Source organism: Coregonus clupeaformis, unplaced genomic scaffold, assembly GCF_020615455.1.
Source record: "Coregonus clupeaformis isolate EN_2021a unplaced genomic scaffold, ASM2061545v1 scaf0016, whole genome shotgun sequence".
In the NCBI taxonomy this organism is placed as follows: Eukaryota; Metazoa; Chordata; class Actinopteri; order Salmoniformes; family Salmonidae; genus Coregonus; species Coregonus clupeaformis.
The window spans coordinates 1,066,048-1,082,217 of NW_025533471.1; positions in this window are offsets into that span (position 1 = coordinate 1,066,048).

Below are 16,170 nucleotides of genomic sequence, written 5' to 3' on the forward strand. Positions count from 1 at the left end.
AAAATCAAGATGATGGTCAATCACCCTCGGTCTGAGGCTCCATGCAAGATCTCACCTCGTGGGGCATCAATGATCATGAGGAAGGTGAGGGATCAGCCCAGAACTACACAGCAGGACCTGGTCAATGACCTGAAGAGAGCTGGGACCACAGTCTCAAAGAAAACCATTAGTAACACACTACGCCGTCATGGATTAAAATCCTGCAGCGCACGCAAGGTCCCCCTGCTCAAGCCAGCGCATGTCCAGGCCCGTCTGAAGTTTGCCAATGACCATCTGGATGATCCAGAGGAGGAATGGGAGAAGGTCATGTGGTCTGATGAGACAAAAATAGAGCTTTTTTGTCTAAACTCCACTCGCCGTGTTTGGAGGAAGAAGAAGGATGAGTACAACCCAAGAACACCATCCCAACCGTGAAGCATGGAGGTGGAAACATCATTCTTTGGGGATGCTTTTCTGCAAAGGGGACAGGACGACTGCACCGTATTGAGGGGAGGATGGATGGGGCCATGATTCGCGAGATCTTGGCCAACAACCTCCTTCCCTCAGTAAGAGCATTGAAGATGGGTCGTGGCTGGGTCTTCCAGCATGACAAAGACCCGAAACACACAGCCAGGGAAACTAAGGAGTGGCTCCGTCAGAGGCATCTCAAGGTCCTGGAGTGGCCTAGCCAGTCTCCAGACCTGAACCCAATAGAAAATCTTTGGAGGGAGCTGAAAGTTCGTATTGCCCAGCGACAGCCCCGAAACCTGAAGGATCTGGAGAAAGTCTGTATGGAGGAGTGGGCCAAAATCCCTGCTGCAGTGTGTGCAAACCTGGTCAAGACCAACAGGAAACGTATGATCTCTGTAATTGCAACCAAAGGTTTCTGTACCAAATATTAAGTTCTGCTTTTCTGATGTATCAAATACTTATGTCATGCAATAAAATGCAAATTAATTACTTAAATCATACAATGTGATTTTCTGGATTATTTTTTTTTCTCACAGTTGAAGTGTACCTATGATAAGAATTACTGACCTCTACATGCTTTGTAAATAGGAAAACCTGCAAAATCGTCAGTGTATCAAATACTGTATTTTAATATGTTTTATTTTTATTTTTTTAACAAATGTTAGAATTTTTCTTCCACTTTCACATTACAGAGTATTTTGTGTAGATCGTTGACAAAAAATGACAAATCCATTTTAATCCCACTTTGTAACACAACAAAATGTGGAAAAAGTAAAGGGGTGTGAATACTTTCTGAAGGCATTGTTCATCTCTACTGAGTTGAGTTGCGAGGAGTGTCGGCAAAGTGTACCACCGACTACATCGAGTCACTATCAATTGATACTAAAACGTTCATTATTAATATTATGGTGCGTTCAAGACAACTGGGATCTCCAAAAAAAAAAGTTGATCAAATCATGACGTCAGTGATCTTCAGGTCGGAAAGTTGTAGCTCTAGAAAGATGCCTGAGTTTCCGACTTGAAATTCCGAGTTGGATGACCTTTGAAATGATTTTTCCCAGTCAGAGCTTTTTTTTTTTTTCAGAGTTCCCAGTTGTCTTGAACACACCGAAGTTGGAAGTCAGATTTCCCAAGTTCGCAGTACCCTGTAGCTCTGAGCCTGGCATTATTAATGCCTACCTTGTACCTATGTTTGTCCTGTGTAACTGCAAGCTTTTCTTTGGGTGCTGAAATCTGTTAGGCTTTATAGATTGTTTATTTGCAGTGGCGATTTTAGCATGTAACTCTTGGTGGGGCAAAGATTCATTTTTTGTTTCTATGCATGCCAGCATAGCCACTACACAACACTAAACAATACATTCATTGCACTATAACAGTAACAAACTGTGCCCACAAACTGTTAGGGCCTACATAAAGCTGTCCCAACAGCAGAGCTTTCTTTTCAGCACCATGGAGTGAATCCTTACCACCGCTACACCTGGCTATCAGCGTAGCCTTGTCTGGCAGCGAAACCGGTAATTCAGCCTAATTTACTGCCTTTTAAAAAAACATACCTAATATGGCTGACTAGCTTAAACAAATGTGGTTTCTACTGACAATTGAGATGTACAAACTATGGCATAAGGGAACAAAGAGCGGATAAGAGGCAATCCGTAATTTCGATTAAGATATTAATGAGCGAGCTAGGACGGACGAAGTCAATATAACTATTTGTTCATGCTGGATTGACAGCATGGCCAATGTATTCAAACTTTTCTGGCCCATGGCGTTACCCCCTTTTTCGTGATATCCAATTGGTAGTTACGATCTTGTCTCTTCGGCGAAGGTCGAGAGCCAAGCCGCACTGCTTCTTGACACACTGCTCGCTTAACCTGGAAGCCAGCCTCACCAATGTGTCGGAAGAAACATTGTCGAACTGACGACCAAAGTCAGCTTGCAGGCGCCTGGACCGCCACAAGGAGTCACTAGAGCATGATGAGACAAGGACATCCAGGACGGCCAAACCCTCCCCTAACCCGGATGATGCTGGGATTGAAAAGGATTTGCCAGTAGATTGCCAACTTGATGCATGATGATGACTGCTTGTCTAGGTTGCTAGCTAAGATTTTGAAAGTTTGATGTTGACATGATCAGTCTAATCAAAGCTACGGTAGATAACGTGATTTGACGTCCTTTTATCTGTGGCCAATGACCTTGAGCCTTTTGGATGGGCACTTCTAATGTAAGTCTATGGCAGCACCCAAGGGGCTAGATTTTGTGGTGACGTAGTGTCCCAATGAATGACAGAACACTGAGCCAATCACAGCGCAACTAGAGAACATTACCAACCTCTATGCTACGTATTTTCCGCTGGCTGCCCCGCCACCACAGAAAGCACTGAGCAAGGCTGAAACACCTGCATTTTGGAGCTGCCTTACTCAAGAAAGCGAAAAAGAGACCATGTTTGTATGCAGCTTTATTAACTCAATGATTTTTCTTTTTACATTGTTTGCAAAATGATATGTGACATGTATTAATGCCAAAATAACATGCAAAACAAGCAACAACAAAAACATTTTCTTTGCTGAACAGGTGTGGCTCAAAACAGGTGGGGCTCTGCCCTGAATGATGCGTCGCCACTGTTTATTTGTATGTGTAGGGCTTTAGCTGTGATTATTATTTACAGAGTCAAGTATATTTGTCCAGGCCTCAATTGATCTTTGAATAGCACCATTCAAATCCGTAGCTTTTGATTAAAACTTCATTTGATGTGACGTCTGTCTTCCAATTGACAGACGTCAAAAAAAATGTTGACCCAAGATAAACAATTTAAAGGCAATGCTATTAAATACTAATTGAGTGTATGTAAACTTCTGACCCACTGGGAATGTGATGAAAGAAATAAAAGCTGAAAGAAATCATTCTCTACTATTATTCTGACATTTCACATTCTTAAAATAAAGTGGTGATCCTAACTGACCTAATACAGGGAATTTTTACTAGGATACATTTTCAGGAATTGTGAAAAACGGAGTTTAAATATATTTGGCTAAAGTGTATGTAAACTTCCGACTTCAACTGTAAGCCTTGAAATACATCCACAGGGACACCTCCAATTGACTCAAATGATGTCAATTAGCCTATCAGAAGCTTCTAAAGCCATGACATAATAATTTTCAGGAATTTTCCAAGCTGTTTTAAAGGCACAGTCAACTCAGTGTATAAACTTCTGACCCACTGGAATTGTGATACAGTGAATTAGAAGTGAAATAATCTGTCTGTTAACAATTGTTGGACAAATTACTTGTGTCATGCAGAAAGTAGATGTCCTAACCGACTTGCCAAACTATAGTTTGTTAACAAAAAAATTTGGTTTTAATGACTCCAACCTAACCTAAGTGTATGTAAACTTCCGACTTCTTCAACTGTATATGAACAGAGTTGAGTTTACTCAGTAAGGGTAAGGTTAGATTTAGGCCTTCTAACGAGGAGGTTAATGTTAGGGTTAGGGTAAGGTTTAGAAAACAAAAACATGCCAACACAAAAATATAACCCTCTCACATCATTTAACTTCATAGACATGAAGGACTATTTACATTTACCTATTCTAGAGATGACACTTTTAATCTTATTTTTTAAACCCATTTCCCTATTCATTCAACCGTGTGCAGGTTTTCTATCATTTACCTTTTAGTGCCCCACACAGGTGCAACAATTAATGTGTCAGTTAAACAAATTATGTAACGAGGCAAGGTCAGGCCTCTGATGCAACATTAACATAATCTTGGGTCACCGTGGCCATTTTTTGCCCTGGCAGTGATGAGGCATTTACATAATGCATTGCCCTAAAATGTCACTGGCTGAAAATAAACTCCTCACAATAATAGTAGAACTAATGGATTTGATGTATAGTACTTTGCCAGTTGCTCAAAGCATTTTCACATATAGGGGAAAACTGCATTGCATTTACAGCATAGTCAGTGATTCATTTAGTTGGCCAGATTAACAGTATAATTGGACTGGAGAGTCCGAACCAGGGTAATATTGAGATTTTCCAGGGGTGAATATTACTTCATTAGGGGTAAACCAAGCTAACGCTTAATTATTCCATGTGAATAGATTAATGTAATGTTGTGTGGCCGATCAGGGATCGAGCCCAGGTCTGAGCTAAAGCCTAAGATTTGGCTCTGGAAGCTAATGTGTCTTTAGGTCGAAGGCAAGGCACTTATCATGTGAGGCTGGCTTTGTGAACTACCTCTGCTACACTTGCCTTGGTGCAGTTATCTATTACATTATCTTTATTTATTGAATATAATGTAAAAGAAGCATTGAGTTATTGTTAAATAAATCACAGCTTTAATAAAGCGCGGCTGGAATTATCAGTTCTATAAATCGTTTATAATTGATTTGAATGTAACATTTGATGCATAATGCATGGTTATCTTTTGAAATGTATTAAACTGAATAAATTCCTAAATTCCTCTTAAAAGCACATGAATTAGCATACACAGTATGACAAGCTGCAGAGATTATACTTAATTATCTGACAGCTTACATAGAAAATATACAGACAACTCAAATTATTAATTTAATATACCTTTCATGTATGACACTATTTTGACCAACCACAAACCTCTTGTTACCAAGGTGACCACATTTAGACACCCACACACTATTCTGTTTATGAAGAGAATTACTTAGGTAAAATCCATTATTGCTCCATGCACATCAAATAATACTAATCAGTTAAAATATTCAAATAAGCACCAGTGTTGTATATTTCAACAATCACCTATAGTTTATTGCACCTCTCTCTCTCTCTTTCTATCTCTCCCTTCATACCCCTCTCCTTCTCTCTCTCTCCCTCTTTATGTGACTTTTTTAAAAACTTTTTCACAAGAAAGGAGGCAAAGCTGAGATGAAACCTTCAGAAAGCTGATTGGATTTGGTGTATTACCAGAGCACCGGTCTTCTTTCTGTCCAGACAAGGACAAGGTCATAAATAAATGCATGATGGGACCTGACTTAAGATGATAAGGCGTACATGTGAGCATCCATCAGTTCCGGTCCGGATGGCACTCCAAGTCCACAGACAAATCCCTTTTGACAGATGTGCATCGAAGGCACCGGATTCAAACATACCATTTCACTACATTGAAACAAGGTCAAATAAAATGTGTAATCAAATATGAAATTCAACATACATTTTATATTGGGTGCTTGTCACGTTCGTTCATCGACGGGTCAGACCAAGGCGCAGCGTGATATGCATACATGTTTATTTGGAACGAATAAACAAGCGACAAAACAACGAAACGAAACGAAACGAAACGAAACGAAACGAAACGAAACGAAACGAAACGAAACGAAACGTGAAGTCCACGGTACACAAACAACATACCTTACACGGAACAAGATCCCACAACCCACTAGTGCCAATAGGCTGCCTAAGTATGGCCCCAATCAGAGACAACTAGCGACAGCTGCCTCTGATTGGGAACCACACCGGCCAACATAGAAATACAAATACTAGAATATACAACATAGACAATCACCACATAGAAAATACACACCCTGACTCAACAAATATGAGTCCCCAGAGTCAGGGCGTGACAGTGCTTGAAATTAAGTTTTAATGTCACGTGCAAAAGTACAGTGAAATGCCTTTCTTGCAAGCTCTAAATCTAACAATGCAGTAATCAATAAATATGTAATACTAGACTCGCTGGGACGAAAATAGGCATGAATGATCAGTTCCTAAAGGAAATTGCAGAACGGCACAAAGTTCTGTACCGACTCTTCAAAGTGAATAGACTAAAAGGGAAACGTGTAGCTCTAGCCAATAAAATGTACATTGATAACCAACTGTTCCGAGACACCAAGACTACGCCATGGCTATTCTAAATAATACAAAGTTCCAATAGAGGACTCAAATAATGGAACACCCAATACTATCTATGGTAGGGATTGTAATAAAAAAAACAGGAAAACAATAAAATACAACAATTGATAAAGAAATAAACTACAGATACAACATACCATTCAAGATAGGGAATGTTGTAAAATAATTAGTATTCAACATTTTCTATTTATAGAACTTATAAATAGATAAGACAGCATTAGAAAGGACAATTATTGAAATAATACATCTTCAAATATAAGGAACAGGAACACAAAAGTACTAAAAAGCCCGAAAATAGGTAGGAATCAACATGATGGGGATAAGAACACAGCAAACAGAGGACATAGAAGGCACAGTATGTGGGTATGTGCAGGTGTATATGTTGGGGGAGTGTGGTTGTGATGGAAGATGGGGTGTGTGATTTTCTGATTGGAAAAGTGTGGTGAGTTAAGTGGGTGAAAATGGAAAATGGTTGCAAATGCCAGAGCCCATGTGTTTTCTGTGAGCAGGAGTAGTGACAGAGAGTGTTGTCAGTTTTGTGCAGACAAGGGATATACATTTTAAAATACATTACAAATATAGTCTATTTATTTATTGTCCTATCATGATGGAACGGTCCCCAACCCTATATACCCACCTGAGCAACCCACACACTAAGGAAAAGTCCTTATCTGTTTTATAGGCCTACTCCATGTAACCTATACGCAGCCAAGACTGAAAGATAAACATGGTCAGAGACCTACCATTCAAGACAGGGAATGTTGTAAAATAATTAGTTTTCAGCATTTTCTATTTCTAGACCTTAGAAATAGATAAGACAGCATTAGAAGAAATGACAATTATTGAAATAATACATCTTCAAATATAAGGAAAAGGAACACAAAAGTACTAAAAAGCCAGAAATTAGGTAGGAATCTAAAGCAACACCGCCCCTCAAGAGTCTGAGCCTGCCTGGCAGGGTTGGTCACCCCAGGTGGGAGAGCATAATATACAAGGAAATTCTCAAAGCTGCTAATGAGAACCTTGACGACCTTGTACCTAGCCGGTGGGGATTCAGGTGGGGTACCACCACCCAGGTAGTGGCAGTGCTGGCAACACTGGCTGCAGTAACCCATGGGGAGGGGGTCACACTCGGACAATCAGAGAGGGGGCTTATCATTGTGGCCCAGGTGGCACTAAACAATCAAAGGTCTGACTGCACGGAGATGCTTGGGGAAAATGGTTACAACGGGGGACCAGAGTGTTTGTGTCTCAGGTGAAGAGGGTGGATCTAATCTCCATCACCTAGGACTTGACATAGATTAATCAAATCTCACATTGTTGTCAATTTTTGCTCAATCTTGCATGCTTTCTCAAACAGCTGTAACTGTATATGCATTCGTAAATCAGGACCTTTCTTGAGTTGGGCTCTGCGATGTAACAACCGTTGAGCATCTGATTTTATGGTTGATTGTGGAGGAAAGGGGTTGAGTGTGTTAGAGTATGTGCGTGTGTGTTTATCCCACATCTGTTGCAAGGGGGTAAGGATGCTAGGGAGAATATAGGATGAACCACAATAATTGTTTGCTAAAATAATAATTGCTTGTCAAAAATGTAATACAATGGCAATCCAAGTTATAGGTTAAAATCATATGCATGAACTGCCGACATTATTACGCATATTAATTGATAATGATGGAAAATAAAATAAGCAAGATATTTGAATAGCGACATATACATATACAGTGGGGGGGAAAAGTATTTAGTCAGCCACCAATTGTGCAAGTTCTCCCACTTAAAAAGATGAGAGGCCTGTAATTTTCATCATAGGTACACGTTAACTATGACAGACAAAAGAGGAAAACAAATCCAGAAAATCACATTGTAGGATTTTTAATGAATTTATTTGCAAATTATGGTGGAAAATAAGTATTTGGTCAATGACAAAAGTTTCTCAATACTTTGTTATATACCCTTTGTTGGCAATGACACAGGTCAAACGTTTTCTGTAAGTCTTCACAAGGTTTTCACACACTGTTGCTGGTATTTTGGCCCATTCCTCCATGCAGATCTGCTCTAGAGCAGTGCTGTTTTGGGGCTGTCGCTGGGCAACACGGACTTTCAACTCCCTCCAAAGATTTTCTATTGGGTTGAGATCTGGAGACTGGCTAGGCCACTCCAGGACCTTGAAATGCTTCTTACGAAGCCACTCCTTCGTTGCCCGGGCGGTGTGTTTGGGATCATTGTCATGCTGAAAGACCCAGCCATGTTTCATCTTCAATGCCCTTGCTCATGGAAGGAGGTTTTCACTCAAAATCTCATGATACATGGCCCCATTCATTCTTTCCTTTACACGGATCAGTCGTCCTGGTCCCTTTGCAGAAAAACAGCCCCAAAGCATGATGTTTCCACCCCCATGCTTCACAGTAGGTATGGTGTTCTTTGGATGCAACTCAGCATTCTTTGTCCTCCAAACACGACGAGTTGAGTTTTTACAAATATTTCTATTTTGGTTTCATCTGACCATATGACATTCTCCCAATCCTCTTCTGGATCTTCCAAATGCACTCTAGCAAACTTCAGACGGGCCTGGACATGTACTGGCTTAAGCAGGGGGACACGTCTGGCACTGCAGGATTTGAGTCCCTGGCGGCGTAGTGTGTTACTGATGGTAGGCTTTGTTACTTTGGTCCCAGCTCTCTGCAGGTCATTCACTAGGTCCCCCGTGTGGTTCTGGGATTTTTGCTCACCGTTCTTGTGATCATTTTGACCCCACGGCGTGAGATCTTGCGTGGAGCCCCAGATCGAGGGAGATTATCAGTGGTCTTGTATGTCTTCCATTTCCTAATAATTGCTCCCACAGTTGATTTCTTCAAACCAAGCTGCTTACCTATTGCAGATTCAGTCTTCCCAGCCTGGTGCAGGTCTACAATTTTGTTTCTGGTGTCCTTTGACAGCTCTTTCGTCTTGGCCATAGTGGAGTTTGGAGTGTGACTGTTTGAGGTTGTGGACTGGTGTCTTTTATACTGATAACAAGTTCAAACAGGTGCCATTAATACAGGTAACGAGTGGAGGACAGAGGAGCCTCTTAAAGAAGAAGTTACAGGTCTGTGAGAGCAAGAAATCTTGCTTGCTTGTAGGTGACCAAATACTTATTTTCCACCATAATTTGCAAATAAATTCATAAAAAATCCTACAATGTGATTTTCTGGAGAGAAAAAAAAATCTCAATTTGTCTGTCATAGTTGACGTGTACCTATGATGAAAATTACAGGCCTCATCTTTTTAAGTGGGAGAACTTGCACAATTGGTGGCTGACTAAATACTGTTTTCCCCCACTGTATGATATATATATATATATATATATATATATATATATATATATATATATATATATATATATATATATATGAGGTGAGAGCATTTGAAATGCTTTTGGCGGTTGACCTGCTTCTGTTTTGTGGGTGGCACTGTGTGCTGTTTTCGATGGATGGGTCCTGGCCTCTCGGGGGCCTGGGGGGATGGGGGTGGTATGCCGATCACTGGGATGACGGCCCAACTTGAGATGGGGAGTTGCTTTAGCGGGGGAATTAGTGGAGAACAATTGGAGGGTTACTTAGTAGCAATGCAAATATCATGGTACAGCTATGTGGACACTCAATCACTATGGTATTTTTTATTGGTAAATTTACAAACATATATAATGATAAATAGATTTGAAACTTGTATCTCATTATGGTATATGGTGAAATAAGTATAGCCAGTTATAATTTTAATGGCTTAGCAGATAATAACAAAAGAAGAACAATATTTACATGGCTCAAAGAGAAGGAATATAATATCTATTTTTTACAGGAAACTCATTCAACAATTCTAGATGAAGTTGCGTGGAAAAAGGAATGGATGGTGGTTGGGTGGGGGGCAAATATATTTCTCCCATGGGCAAAGAAACTCAAAAGGGGTGATGATATTAATTAAGAGTAATTTCAATCCGAATGTGCAAATTGTCCAAACATATATGCAAGGTAGATGGATTATTTTATATATGTTATTGGACCATAAACAGATATGGCTCATTAACCTTTATGGAACAAATAATGATGATCCACACTTCTTTGACAATATACAGTGGGGAGAACAAGTATTTGATAACCTGCAAAATCGGCAGTGTTTCCTACTTACAAAGCATGTAGAGGTCTGTAATTTTCACATTGTATGATTTTTAAGTAATTAATTTGCATTTTATTGCATGACAATTATTTGATACATCAGAAAAGCAGAACATAATATTTGGTACAGAAACCTTTGTTTGCAATTACAGAGATCATACGTTTCCTGTAGGTCTTGACCAGGTTTGCACACACTGCAGCAGGGATTTTGGCCCACTCCTCCATACAGATCTTCTCCAGATCCTTTAGGTTTCGGGGCTGTCGCTGGGCAATACAGACTTTCAACTCCCTCCAAAGATTTTCTATTGGGTTCAGGTCTGGAGACTGGCTAGGCCACTCCAGGATCTTGAGATCCTTCTTACGGAGCCACTCCTTAGTTGCCCTGGCTGTGTGTTTCGGGTCGTTGTCATGCTGGAAGACCCAGCCATGACCCATCTTCAATGCTCTCACTGAGGGAACGAGGTTGTTGGCCAAGATCTCGCGATACATGGCCCCATCCATCCTCCCCTCAATACGGTGCAGTCGTCCTGTCCCCTTTGCAGAAAAGCATCCCCAAAGAATGATGTTTCCACCTCCATGCTTCACGGTTGGGATGGTGTTCTTGGGGTTGTACTCATCCTTCTTCTTCCTCCAAACACGGCGAGTGGAGTTTAGACCAAAAAGCTCTATTTTTGTCTCATCAGACCACATGACCTTCTCACATTCCTCCTCTGGATCATCCAGATGGTCATTGGCAAACTTCAGACGGGTCTGGACATGCGCTGGCTTCAGCAGGGGGACCTTGCGTGCGCTGCAGGATTTAATCCATGACGGTGTAGTGTGTTACTAATGGTTTTCTTTGAGACTGTGGTCCCAGCTCTCTTCAGGTCATTGACCAGGTCCTGCCGTGTAGTTCTGGGCTGATCCCTCACCTTCCTGATGATCATTGATGCCCCACGAGGTGAGATCTTGCATGGAGCCCCAGACCGAGGGTGATTGACCATCATCTTGAACTTCTTCCATTTTCTAATAATTGTGCCAACAGTTGTTGCCTTCTCACCAAGCTGCTTGCCGATTGTCCTGTAGCCCATCCCAGCCTTGTGCAGGTCTACAATTTTATCCCTGATGTCCTTACACAGCTCTCTGGTCTTGGCCATTGTGGAGAGGTTGGAGTCTGTTTGATTGAGTGTGTGGACAGGTGTCTTTTATACAGGTAACGAGTTCAAACAGGTGCAGTTAATACAGGTAGAGTGGAGAACAGGAGGGCTTCTTAAAGAAAAACTAACAGGTCTGTGAGAGCCGGAATTCTTACTGGTTGGTAGGTGATCAAATGCTTATGTCATGCAATAAAATGCAAATTAATTAGTTAATCATACAATGTGATTTTCTGGATTTTTGTTTTAGATTCCCTCACAGTTGAAGTGTATCTATGATACAAATTAGACCTCTACATGCTTTGTAAGTAGGAAAACCTGCAAAATCGGCAGTGTATCAAATACTTTTTCTCCCTACTGTACATGGCGGAGACTCAATCAATCTAGTCATCTTTACTTCTTTCTTATGTCATTCTCGTTGGCACCAAAAGTTTAAAAAGTGTTGATAGGGGACAGATTGCGGTCGGACCATCATATAATTGGCATATACATTACTCTTACTGAATTTCCACGTGGGCGAGGATATTGGAAATGTAATCAAAGCCTATTGGATGATAACTTGTTTTTAACTAGGACAGAGGAATGTATAACTGATTGTTTCCGACATAACATAGGTACAGCAAATCCCCTTATTGTATGGGACGCCTATAGAGGCCATGCAATTCAGTACTCATCTCGAAAACAAAATCAATTTAGGTCAAAAGAGTCCATACTAACAAAGGAAATAGGTCTAACAGAACAGATAGATAGCAATACAAACTAACATAGAGGCTCAGAATAAATTACAGGAAAAACAAAAAGAAATGGAGAAATGTATTCAAGAAAGATCATGTGTAATATATTTTTAAAAGAAAGCAAACTGGATGGAATATGGGGAGAAATGCACCAAATATTTTTTTTTATCTTCAACATAGGAATGCTACCAAAAATGATTTACTGAAACTGGTTACAAATGACTGAGTCACCCATGATTCACCAAATGATATTTTGAAGGAGGAAACAAAGTACTTTAAGCATATGTTTTCGTTTCAGACGCCTCCATCTCCTCTAACTGAAGCTAATTGTAGAGATTTTTTTTCTATTGATAATGTAAAATTAACAGCCATACAGAAAGACTCAGGTGAAGGGGAAATTACAGAGGAGGAACTTATGGATGCAATTAAAGACTAAGTCCGTGAAAACTCCAGGTTGGATGGCATACCAGTCGAGGTATACCAGACCTTTTTTATATACTCAGAGGACCATTATTAGCATGTTTTAACCACTCCTATGTAAATGGTAGATGATCAGACACTCAAGAAGGTCTGATTTCATTATTACTGAAACAGGATACAAGTGGAAAATATAACGAACCAGTCCATTAAAAAATTTGGAGGCCCCTTACACTTAAGTGTTGTGATGCAAAAATTCTAGCAAAATGTATAGCGCATAGAATTAAAAAGGTATTGTCGGACATTATTCATTCTAATCAGACAGGTTTTTTACATGGCCGATACATTGGAGATAATATAAGGCAAGTACTGGAAACAATAGAACGCTATGAAAAATCTGGGAAACCAGGCCTGCTATTCATAGCAGACTTCGAAAAGGCATTTGATAAAGTACGACTGGGGTTTATATATAAATGCCTGGAGCATTTCAATTTTGGAGAATCTCTTATAAAATGGGTTAAAATCATGTATAGTAACCCTAGGTGTAAAATAGTAAATAATGGCTATATCTCAGAATGTTTTAAACTGTCAAGAGGAGTGAAACAATAATATCAAGGGATTAGAAATCCAGGGTTTACAAACAAAGGGGTCATTGTACACTGATTATTCATGTTTTCTTTGAAATCCACAACTTGAATCCCTCCACAGCCTCATAGAGGATCTAGATACATTTTCTAACCCTCTGGATTACAACCAAATTATGACAGATGTATTTTTTTGTGATCCAATATGTAATATAGTACAATTTTTACATTACCATGTAGTTTACCAATAAAATGGTCTGATGGTGATGTGGATATACTTGGAATACATATCCCAAATGAAATAAATGATCTCACTCCAATAACTTAATAGAAATTAGCAAAAATAGATAAGATCTTGCTACCATGGAAAGGCAAATACCTGTCAATTTGTGGAAAAATCACCCTGATTAACTCTTTAGTATTATCCCAGTTTACCTATTTTCTTATGGTCTTGCCTACGCCTAGTGAACAGTTTTTTTAATTATGAGAAAAAAATATTAAATATGAAAGCATTAGACCTATCACTAAAAGCTTCAGTCATACAAAAGTTATTCTTCAATCCGAACTGGTTCTCTAGCAAATTAGTAAGATTGTCTCACCCAATGTTCAAGAATGGCCTTTTCCCCTTTATTCAGATTACAACCTCTCACTTTCAGTTGTTTGAAAAGGAAATCTCCCAAATATCACTATTTCTAAAACAAGCCATATAAAATTGGTTGCAATTTCAATTTAATCCTCCAGAAACAACAGAACAAATAGTGCTTGAACTCAAATATACTAATTGATGAAATTTTTTTTTGATAAAATGTTTAAAAAAGGTATAATCTTCATAAATTATATCATCGGTAAGACTGGTGGAGTTGTCGCACATGCAGCTAACAAAAACATATGGAAATGTCTGCTCTACCCAAAATTACAACCAAATAATTGCAGCATTACCGCAAAAATGGAAGAGGAAAGTGGAAGGGGGATAAAGTAAGGAACTTGTCTGTCGGCCTTGCATTAAATAACATAATTGGTTAAAGAAAACTGATAAATAAAAAAGTATACCAGTTTCATTTCAGGACCAAAGGATTGACAGCCGTCCCATATAGATTGAAAAATAGTTGGTTAGAGATTTGACGTACCGATCCAATGGCATAGTGTTTGTGAATTGATACGCAAAACGATGCCGGATTCAAAACTTATAATTTTTCAATTTAAATTATGTTAAATTCTTGCTACCAATAGAATGTTATTTATATGGTGGATACAATCTTCCCAGCTCTGCAGATTGTGCTGCGAAGAGACAGAATCATTAAATAAATTATTTTGGTACTGTCCATTTGTAGCTTGTTTTTGGCTACTGGCTAAAGGATTGCAATATTTACCTGGAGCTAACCCTGCATATAGCATTACTGGATGATCTGAAAAGTCATAGTCAATCGATCAATAATATAATAATACTTTTAGCAAAAATGTTTATTTTCAATTTACAATCTGTATAAACAATGAGAATAGAAAGGTTCAGAACTTTTGTAAAACATCACAGTTGAAAAATATGGCAAATAGAAATCCAATATGGATGGTGTTAAGAGATGGGTGGTGTTGAATGGAGTTGATGGATGGGACTAATAACAACAAGATAACTAATAATGTAAGCATACTGTGTCCATAATAAGTATATAGGTTATAGGTTGAGAGCTTTTGTGAAAGAGCACAGTTAGAAAGATATGGCATATAGAAGCAAACCGGATGGACATCATGAAAATGATCAGAGAGGTTGAGGATAGAGGAAGTTCAGGAGTAAAAACAAACAAAATAGAATTATTGTAAAATTGACTGTCCATAAAATGTATATAGTATGTATAAACTGGAAGTAGAGGCCTAAGCATTGTTGTTCACTAGTTTACTCCAATTAGGGAAGGGGTGGTGGGGTTGGAATGTAATAAAGGGAAATATATATTTTTTAAAGGATACAGTGAGGGAAATAAGTATTTGATCCCCTGCTGATTTTGTACGTTTTCCCACTGACAAAGATATGATCAGTCTATAATTTTAATGGGAGGTTTATTTGAACAGCGAGAGACAAAATAACAACAACAAAATCCAGAAAAACGCATGTCAAAAATGTTATAAATTGATTTGCATTTTAATGAGGGAAATAAGTATTTGACCCCTCTGCAAAACATGACTTAGTACTTGGTGGCAAAACCCCTGTTGGCAATCACAGAGGTCATATGTTTCTTGTAGTTGGCCACCAGGTTTGCACACATCTCAGGAGGGATTTTGTTCCACTCCTCTTTGCTGATCTTCTCCAAGTCATTAAGGTTTCGAGGCTGACGTTTGGCAACTCGAACCTTCAGCTCCCTCCACAGATTTTCTATGGGATTAAGGTCTGGAGACTGGCTAGGCCACTCCAGGACCTTAATGTGCTTCTTCTTGAGCCACTCCTTTGTTACCTTGGCCGTGTGTTTTGGGTCATTGTCATGCTGGAATACCCATCCATGACCCATTTTCAATGCCCTGGCTGAGGGAAGGACGTTCTCACCCAAGATTTGACGGTACATGGCCCCGTCCATTGTCCCTTTGATATGGTGAAGTTGTCCTGTCCCCTTAGCAGAAAAACACCCCCAAAGCATAATGTTTCCACCTCCATGTTTGACGGTGGGGATGGTGTTCTTGGGGTCATAGGCAGCATTCCTCCTCCTCCAAACACGGCGAGTTGAGTTGATGCCAAAGAGCTCGATTTTGGCTCGAATTATTGATTGCTTCTGTGGATAGGTGTCTTTTATACAGGTAACAAGCTGATATTAGGAGCACTCCCTTTAAGAGTGTGCTCCT